The sequence below is a fragment of the Castor canadensis genome, chromosome 16 (assembly GCF_047511655.1).
Source record: "Castor canadensis chromosome 16, mCasCan1.hap1v2, whole genome shotgun sequence".
NCBI lineage: Eukaryota > Metazoa > Chordata > Mammalia > Rodentia > Castoridae > Castor > Castor canadensis.
In genome coordinates, this window is record NC_133401.1 from 61,196,915 (window position 1) to 61,207,166 (window position 10,252).

Here is a 10,252-nt window from a genome sequence, read left to right on the forward strand (position 1 = left end):
GTTCTGTTTTTCTTTTGCAATACTGGGCATGGACCCCAAGGCTCTGTGCATGCTGGCATGCTCTCTAATACTGAGCCACATCTCAAGCAACAAAAGGCTGTTGTTTTTAGGTACTCAGGACCGAACCAAGAGCCTTGCACATGCCAGGCAAAGTGCCGTACCACATGAATTTTATTTTGAGTTAGGCCTCACTAACTTTGCCCAGGCTGGCCTCAAACTCATGATCTTTCTGCTTCTTCTTTCCACATAGCTAGGAGGACAGGTGTAATGCATCATTACACCCTGTGCACAAAAGTTTCTAATACTGATAAAATCCAAGTAGGTGTCTTTCTCCTCTACTGCTTATGCTTTTGGTGTCATCTCTAGGATGTCATGAAGACTTCCCCTATGTTTTATATTTTAAGCTCTTAAGTTCAGTCTCTAATCCATTTTTAATTTTCTTTAAATGGTACAAGGTATGCATCCAACGTCACTCTTTTGCATGTCTAGTTTCCACAATCATTTGTTGAAAAGACCATCATTTCCCCCATGAATGGTCTTGACACTGCTGTCAAAAATCAACTGAACAATGTGAGGGAAAAAACCACAATCGATTGGCATATACATTGTTTATTTCTAAGTTTACTATACAACTTTAGCAACTCCATGTGCATCCTCAAATGCTTATGTTGTTGGCTTTGCTTCTTTGCCACTGGGATTGAACTCAGTCTCTTTTTTTTGGTGGCACGAGGGTTTGAACTTGGGGCCTAATGCTTGCTAGGCAAGTGCTGTACTCCTCAAGCCATACTCCCATTATAAACTCAAGGCTTTGTACTTGCAAGGCTGCAAGGCAGATCCTCTACCACTTGAGAAATGCCTCCAGCCCTTTTTGCTCTGGTTACTTTGGAGATAGGGTCTCAATCTTTGCCCAGGCTGGTAGGACAGCTGTCATCCTATTTAGGGTTCCCACTGTTGCTGGGATGACAGGTGTGTATCACTGAGTCCAGCTATATGTTGAGATGTGGTCTGGCAAACTATGTGCCTGGGATAGCCTCCCAAGTAGCTAGGATTAAAGGCGTGAACCTGGTGCCAGGCTGAACACAAAAAAGAGTCTTGTATGTGCTCGGCAAGTGCTCTACATTCCCAGCCCTCAACACACTTCGTAAATGAATGAGAAGGAAAAAAGAGTCCTAAATTTAATCTGAATTCTAACATTAACTTGTTTTTGTTTCCTCTTTTCTAAAGAGAGAGAGATTGCACTGAAAGACTCTTATAACTGCAACAATCTAGTGACTTTATAGTCAAAATTTCCCTTCATAGAATAGACTCATACCATATACACTAATTTGCCAAATGATCATGAAATAATTCAAATATTTCTAAAATGGAAAATTCCTGAGACAGTTTAATAAATGTAAGTATAAAACACATACCTTCAATGCCTGAAACTATCAACATCTTCATTTGGGAGAGACTTTGAAGGCTACAGAAATGAAGTCTGCTGGCAAATGTTATGAAGTTAATTCTTGTTCTAGTATTGCCAGGAAGCCTACACAAATTGAGAAGCATGTTTTGTCAAGTTTTTCCATATACATACATATGAAATATCTGCTAAGCTTACAAGCAAACATCTAATTTAGTGTTATGGAAAGTGGCCCAACAAACGAATCTGTAAGCCAGCCAATGTTCCTCTACCATGAAAGCATATCCTCCCCAAGGGAAGACACTACACATAAGCTAAATAGTCAATGAAAGACTAAAACAATATAGAAATTCAAAAACTATTACTTCCATATAACGTAAGTTGTATGTAATTACTTAGGAAGTAGCATGTAAAAAACTAAAAATATGTACAAAACTTTTCAGGCAATTTGAAGTGATTTTCTAAAGAATGCATCCGGAAATAGGGATGTAACTCACTGGTAAAGCACTTGTTCAGCAGGTGCAAGGCCCTGGGTTCAATCCCTAACACCACAAACAAAAACTATCACATATCATCTCTAAAATGTAGCATAAATTTAGGTAGTGCATCTTTTAAAAAATGTGTACAAACCTTTTTATATTACTTAAAGTAATTCCTTAAGAACAAAGAAGACCAAAAGCACTCCTTTAAAGAACACAAATGTGAAAACATGGTTGCTTAAAGGGGAAAGCAACTAGCTTTTCATCTTACTGATCATGCTTGGGTTGAATCAATGGGCCAGCTCATCAACATCAACCCCCATGCAATCTACAACATGAGAAATACAAGTGTTGGCAGGAATGAGGATGTCTTATTCCCCAGGTGAGGGAGTCACTCTACTTGTGATGAGATTTGGTCTACACCTTCCTCTGTATCATACAAGAGCACTGTACTTCCTTACATTGAACAGTCACACTACTTCACATGGATTATACTAAGAGTCCAAACAACATTTAAAACAGTTATTTTAAGAGACTTAAAGAGTTATAACAACCAAATGCAATGTGTGCACACTATTTGGAACTTTATTCCAAAGGGCTATGGTAAAATGAGGCTATCGTAAAATGATTTTTTTTTGAGACAACTAGGAACCAAAAAAGTAAAACGGGTATTAAACATGATGGAATTATTGCTACTTTTTGCCTAGTGTGATACTAGTTTTGAAGTTAGGATTAAATGTATTGAAGCATGTATAGGTAAAGTGATAATGATGTCTGAGACGTGCTTTAAAATACTCAGAGCCAGAGGAAGTGTGTGTAGAGAGGGAGAGTGAGATGAAGCAAAAACAGCAAAATGCAGGATTCCAGTGGCTAATCCTAGACACTTGGGAGGGTGACATTAGGGAGGATCACAGTTTGAGAGACTCCATCTCCAAAATAACCAGAGAAAAATGCACTGGATGTGTGGCTCAAGAGGTAGAGCATTTGCCTTGCAAGCTTGAAGCCCCGGATGCAAACTGCAGTTACACCCCCAATAATCCACCTCCCCCCCAAAAAAAAAAGCAGAATGCTGAAGATGGAGGGTAAATACCTAGAGGTTCACTACATTATTTTTCCTATTTATCACAGACTTGAAAATAATGTTTCTAAGAAAAGCAAGATCTAAGATTTCACTGATTTAAGTGGACTTTTAGAACATAATTATAGTTTTCTTTGTACCTGAAAGTTAATTATTCATTTTGCAAACAGTTTCACATTTAAGTTGAATTGAGTCACTTACAAATCCAGATTGTCTGACAAACTCTGGCAAATTGAATTCAAGTATCCAGTTTCAACTGCAGTGTGAGACACATCAAATAGGAAGAGGTACCCTGGAGGTTGTGGTGGTCCCAACTGAACAAAGAAAAAGACCTCATTAAATACATTTAACAGGATTGAGTTTAAATTTACTTACTGGGTCCATACACACCAAAACCATAAGATAAGCATTATTCACAGACTGGGTGTAGGTAACATGTAAGTTATCTTACACTGTTTACACATTAAAAGAAAAATGAGGCTGTGCCTGCCATAACTAAGAAGAGTGTTTTCTCCAGGACAGGAAAGGTTGGAAATTGGATGAGAAGGGTTCCTGGCAGTATCGATTTCTTGACCTAAGCAGTACTGACTAAGGTGTTTCTTTATAATTATTTGATAACCTACATATTTGTGTTTTATTGACTTTTCTATATGAAGATTGTATTTCACAACTTAGGGAAAACATTTTTCTGAAAGTGACAAATTAAGTTAGCCCTAGCGGACTATTTAACTAAAACTTTTCAACCAAATTCTATTAAAATGTGAGATGCTATTTTATAAACTTCTTTTATAAAGATAGGCTTTCAATTCAGTAAAAAGCATGTAACACTTGCCAAATTCAAAAAACCTGCAACTCAGGAGGTAAGCCAGAGGGGCTGGAGGGATGGCTTAAGTGGTAAGAGCACCTGCAAGTGTGGGGTCCTGATTCAAACCCCAGTACTGCCATAAAAAAAAAAAAAAAGAGGTGAGACTGGAAGGAGCAAAGCCTTTGTAATAGGCAAGTCTCCAACTTAAAGAAGACTTCAAAAGACATTAAAAGCTACAAGATTAAAGGAACTCAGAAAGGCCACTTCAAAAGAACAGATGTTTTTTGCTTTTAATTCAACAGAGAGACGGCTACACTGCAGAAAACTACCAACCACTTAAAAGCCACAAAATGTTGTCTCCATTGCAACTTTGGGGTGAAAGAGAGTAAGCCCTCATAAGTTCCACAGCAACAGGAACCGCCTACAGACTATGCCAGAAAAATACACCAACATACAAGCTCTTAAAGGTTGGCATTAAATCTTATCTTCTTGTTCCCTTTTCCCTGGAGGCAGTGATGGCCCAGTGAAAGAATAACCATATCAAAGGCCTGGGTTTTATGCAAGCATTACCACTCACTTAGTGGTGTTTGTGAAGTCACTCAGCTTACATTTGTCTTCATATCTGTAAAATGGGAATAACAGTATTTCTTTGGATGACCTCTCTCTTAGTGTTATTTGTGATGATAAAAAATGTATATGCTCTCTGAAATGTAAGGGCTAAACAGCAGGCATAATTATTATCATTTTTTGATACAGGATCTCACTATGCAGCTCAGGCTAGCCTTGAACCCAAGATCCTCGTGCCTCAGTCTCCTGAGTGATAGATTACAGGCGTGTGTCATCACACCCAGTTCAATAAAAATGGTTTTCAAAAAACCGTTCTATTTCTCTGTTTTTCAACTCTTAATGATATTTCCTTACAGACACTGAGTTTTCAATGTGAAAACTGGCATACCCATTTTATTCTCTAATCTTAAAAAGATGTTGGTCGTATGGTATTCTTCAAACAGACTCCAAAATACTTACTGAGAAAGATCTCCTCTTTAACTACATTTGCATAGCATGAATGAAGCACTTTCTCTAACACTTCCACAAGAAATCAATAAATGCAATAAGATCCTACCACCAAAAGGAAGTTTGCTTTTGTCAACTATCAGGAATTATATAATGCTTTAATAAAAAATTCTCAAATATTTCCAGCCATCCATAGGATTATTCAACACTCTTAGAACTGCACTGAAGCCCTTACGATATGACCCTTATATAGTCTTCCAATCTCATTTCCTTTCTAGTATCATTTTCCTATACATACCCTGAGCTTCAGCCAGAATGAATTACTTGCAATCCCTTAAATACACCATGTTTCTTGGTAGCAGGCATGTACCACCACACTCATGTCCCTGGACACTTCTGGAGCACTAACAAATCTGAAGAAGTTTCCCCACCAACACACTAAATCACACACTTTTAGCCAGGCTGGTGCACCCACTCACTCACCAAGAGCAGAATCTCCAAACCTTTCCTTCTCTGCCTTCCAGTGATCTTCACCTTGCTCCAACAGGGAGATCACCTTTGGTCTGGTAAATGGGAGTTTTATTCACAGACAAATAAATAAAACATTTAAAAACCATAAAGACTAAGAGAAATAAGTCACAGAGATCGCATGTGCCCTGCAAAGCCTAAAATATTTATTACCTGGCCCTTTATAGAAAAAGTTTGCTAACTTCTTAAAAAGACGAGTGGGAAACCTAAGTCCAGAGGCTAAATGCAGTTCTCTGCTGAGAGATGAAAAAACAAACCACAGAACAATTACAGCCAGGGTAATGATGCCTGAACCATGAAGAAACTTCTAATGTGTAATCTTATGGAGGAAAGGGGACGACTATCAACATCACCTCCTCCATTTCTATACATGTCAATTCCATGACTATACATTGCATGCTTTCAGTATTTATTTACACAGCTCTGATTGATATAACCAGAAGGCAACACTCAGCAAAACTCTTATGATGACCCACAGCTTTTCTTCAGGGAAGGAGGTGCTGACAGCTCCCATTTCTGAATTCTGTATCTACAGGGGTAATTTCCTTACCCAGTGTGGCCAGGAACTATAGTTCTACAGCATCATCTCCCAGTAAAAGCTTCTCTGAAAAGCATCCAGCTTTCTCCACTCATTCCGAGTAAAGCACGCAGCTATGTCCTCAAATGTCACTGACACCTGCAAAGACAAGCCATTCCAGCTCACCCAGAACCAACCATCACACAGTAGGGGAGGTGGACAGGGTACCATGAAATGGTGCTCATGACTTTCAAGGTGCTAATGGGTCTAGGTCATTTGTTTAATGAATATTTGACCAATGACAAATACACACTGTGCAGCATAAGTATGAAACAGCTGTTATAGTTTGGATATAGAATATCCCCCAAAGTTCTGTGCATTAAAGGTTTGGTCCCCAGCCTATGGCACTACTGGGCCTGGGTGGTGATGGAACCTTTAGAGGTAGAACCTAGTGGAAGAAGTTAGGGTGTATGCCCATGAGGAAGATAGAGCCTAAGCTCCTTTAGTTCCTGCACATTGCTTCCTGGTCACCTTAAGGTGAGCAGCTTGCTATGCTGCACGCTATCTGCCAAGAGCAGTGCCTTGGCATAGGCCAAAAGGCAATAAAACCAAAAAACTCTGGACTGAAACCATGAACCAAAATGAACATTTTCCCCTAAGTTGATTATCTCAGATATTTTGTCACAGTGATGGAATGTTAACTAATACAGTGGCCTTGTGCTAGTCACCATGACATATTTGTAAGGGGTTAAGGTGACTAGTGTGTTAATTAGAATAATCCTTCTAATGAAGATTTGTAATACGTATTAAAAGGCTTAGAAGTGTGTGTATTCTTTGATTCACAAATCATTGCATAAATGGTAACCAACAATGCATAAAATTGTTATGTAGCAGTGAAAAAAAAAAAGGAAGTCACCTAAATACTCACTGGTAAAGACTACGTTGAATAAATCAAGACACTGTCTGCTTCCTTAAGCTTGAGGACAGAAATTATGAACATTAAAATAGAAATCAGTTATTGAATGCTAATCTTTTGAGTACAATCTGTTTAGTCTTCACCATAATCCTATGTAGGTGTTACTATGGTCTACATTTACACAGAAAAAACAAAGTTACACAGAAGATTAGAACTCCGCCCAAGTCACACAGCTGGCTCAGTTTTGGAGGTTTCAGCTCATGACTGGTTGGCCCTGTTGCTTCTGGGCTATAGCAGCACAAAACAGTGGCTGTGTGAGGCAGAGGAAGTCTGTTCACCTCAAGGCTGGGAAGCTAAAGAAGATAAGGCCAACATCCCCTTCAAGGACATAGACCCCAATGACCTAACCTCCTCCCACCTGGCCCCACCAACTTCCTATAATGCCATGGGCTCAAAAACCAAGCCTTTAACACACTGGCCTGTGGAGGAAATTTAAGATCCAACCATAGCAGGGACACTGCCATGCTGTTGTGAGAATAAGCAGTAACAAATACAAAGCCGTCAGTGCATTCCGTGCATGCTGGAGGCTCACTAAACACTCAGCGTCAGTGTGAGATGAAGAGGAGTAGAGACAGGACAAGTATTTTCTGGGTCCGTGAAACAGTGTAAAGCAGTTTCTGTTTTGTTGTTGGTTGGTTTTATTGCCGGGGATCAAATTCAGGGCCTTGCACATGCTAGGCAAGCACTCTACCATTGAGTGACACCTGCAGCCCTTAGCAGTATCCACAAAATTAAGATTATTAGCACAGTATCCTTTAACCATGTGCTGAATGGTTACTACAGGCCTGGCCCTGAGCTACACATTTTCCATGCACTAACTCATGTCATTCTCTCATCTACCCTAGGAGGTAGGCACTGATTTTATAGTTGAGGGAGCTAATGCGCAAAGAATGGAGTCATGTGCCCAAAGCCCACACACAGCAACAGAGGAGAGGAATTAGAACCACCTGTTTGATTTCAGAGTTCTACTTCCTGACCACTGTGTGCACTACTTCTCTCCCACTGACAGCTCATGAAACCCGCCTGGGCCTCCCTGAGGTGTCTTCTCTTTGCTCCTTGAATAAGACACCTCTCCTACTGGGTCCCCTGCTATCCTAGGTTTACTCATCGTCTCACCTGGATGCAGGGTTGGGAGAGACACCCAGTCCCCCAACATAAAGATGAAAATGGCAGGTCAAAGTTATTTTTCACGAGAGTGGTAGAGGCAAAGCACATGATCCATAAGTGAAGTGGAGAAAAAACTAAACACTAGGGTCTGCGAAGCCTGGGGGAGGCATCACAAGGATGCTCAGTGGGGAGGAGAAAAAGAAAAGCATTCTTGCCAGGGGCAGGGAGAGACATGGATGAGTGAAGATGGCAGAGCCAGAGAAGAATTTTCCCAGGTGTGCATGTTTGTCTGTCCATAATGATAAAAAAAACACCTGTGTCCTACATGTCAAATTAGTAGTAACACAGCAGATTGAGATTAGTGAACAAGAGTGAATACTAGACATGGGAGTGAGTATCCCCTACAGAATACCCCATCCATGAGGGTGGACCAACTCCTTCTACATAAAAAGACAGCCTCCAAATCCTAGTGAAGGTTATATTGGATAGAGAACTCCAAACAGGCAGGAAAAACTCCATCTCCATCCACTAAGAACCAAGATGGAAATGAGCTCACCCGAGACTGTGATTTCCTTTGCTCAGGAGCCATGTCCTCTATGTGAGCTCTTCCCCCAAGAATGGTTGCAGTGTCTCTCAGGGGTTGGATCTGAGAGAAGAAAAAGGAACCAGAAAGAAGTCCTTTCTGCTTTAGGCCCTTCAGAATTGGCAGCTGTCAAATCCTTTTCATCACCCCAGAATGACCCCAGGGACCTTCAGAGAGGGAAGTCAGAAGCTAGGAGTGGACAGGACCAAGGCAGGGCTGGGCCCATGCTGACCCAGGCTCCCACTCTTCTTGGCTCAGGGAATCTCCAGGAGCAAGAGTAGAAGCAGACCCTGGACTCTCCATCACTGAGCCTCACCCCATGCCAGGCACTGCCTTACACTGCTTGGCGCCCCCACTTTAAAGATCAGGGAACTGAAAAGAGTGGGGTCACCTGAACCCATTGGCACAGCCAGTGAGATGTCACAGGACTTCAATCCTGCACTCTGAGCAGGGGCTCTAGTCTGTCTTCTCTGTCACAATTTTCCTCGGCCTCAAGCTTAGTCCACCCAATTTCTCTGCCTCCTGCAAAGGAATGAATTGCCAGGGCTTCAGAAAAACCGTCCCAAAAAGTAAACGGTGGTTTCCGCATGCCCGGCGGGGACCGGCCGCAGAAAAGGAAGACCTGGTTCTGGTTCTGGTCCTCGCTCTGGCGTGGGGGGCGGGCGCCTGGCTCCCCGGGGAGGACCGCGTTTCCCACGCGTGACCGCGGCCGCGGCCGCTCCAAGCCGGCAGCGCGGGCAGGGAACGCGCCGGGACGGAGCTCAGGAGGCGGGAGGCTGCGCTGGGGCGAACCGGGACCGAGCGCCGACCGCACACGTCCAGGCGGCGTCGCGGACGGCCGGCGGGGCAGTCGAGAGCCCGCGGGGCCACCGCGCCTGCAAACGCCTCTCAGCTGGTCCCGGCCGCTTCCCCGCCCGCATCCTCCCGAGGCCCGCGCCCGCCTCCCGCAATCCCCGCCCCTGCGCCGCTCACCTCCCCAGGCTCGGGGATCTCCAGGGCCCGGCCTCCGACGCCGCGCTCCACAACCGCGAGACTCCGGAAATCCGCCGCAGGAAAGCAGCCTGGCTTCCGCGCTCCGCCCGCGCGACTTCGGCACTATACCCGCGCTCCGGCAGGACACCTGGCGGCGATAAATATATGCATGGGGCACGAGGAGCGGGGCTAGGGCCCGGGGGTTCGCGCGGCCGCTACATCCTCTGGGAAATGTAGTCCACGTGAGGATCAAAGCCTTCTGGGACATGTAGTGTCCCGCGTTTGTTCCCCAGAGGGAGGAGCGATCATGTCGTCAGCAAGGCTCCTGAAGCACTCTTGAGTTGCTCCCCCTCCCCTTCTGAGCTGGGGTTCCAGTCACTGAAGGTAGGTTGGCCAAGGCCAATGTCATTGCTATGCGCTCAGGTGACTGAAGGTGAGGCCAGCAGATGGTGACTCAGGGTACACTCACGTCCCCTGCAGTTATCATCAAAGGGCTGTTCAGCACCTACTAGCTGCAGGCACCATGGAAATCCGTTCTAAATAAGTTAATGGACAAAACAAACACCATTGCTTTAGGTGGAGTAGGTTTTATGAGGCAGGGAGGAAACAAGAAATCACAAACATAATTGCACAGCACTTTAGAGGATTCCTGTTACCGGGAAAAGCAAAGGAAGAGCAGGATTGGGGTTTCTGGGAACAATTTGGGAATGTAAGCTGGGTGGCCTGTCAGGTGAGAAGGAGCAAAGGTTCCCAGGCAGGTCGGGAAATCGGGGCCTGGGGAGGCGCATTCC

The 10,252-nt window shown here is 43.5% G+C and overlaps 1 long non-coding RNA gene across 2 annotated transcripts in view; it reads right to left on the bottom strand.

Moving 5' to 3' along the window:
- Positions 1–9,702, bottom strand: part of LOC109674251 (uncharacterized) — a 36,774-nt gene extending 27,072 nt beyond the window's left edge. Inside the window, exons 1-7 of one of the 2 annotated variants that reach the window (XR_012442510.1) lie at positions 9,462–9,702; positions 8,881–9,011; positions 8,463–8,552; positions 5,857–5,982; positions 5,262–5,341; positions 3,161–3,273; positions 1,413–1,528 (exon numbers count right to left, since the gene is read on the bottom strand). This is a non-coding gene — a long non-coding RNA (uncharacterized lncRNA). Of the gene's footprint in view, positions 1–1,412; positions 1,529–3,160; positions 3,274–5,261; positions 5,342–5,856; positions 5,983–8,462; positions 8,553–8,880; positions 9,012–9,111; positions 9,418–9,461 lie in introns of those variants that run through there. The other variant, XR_012442511.1, reaches the window with a different exon arrangement.
- Positions 9,703–10,252: the final 550 nt, after the last annotated feature.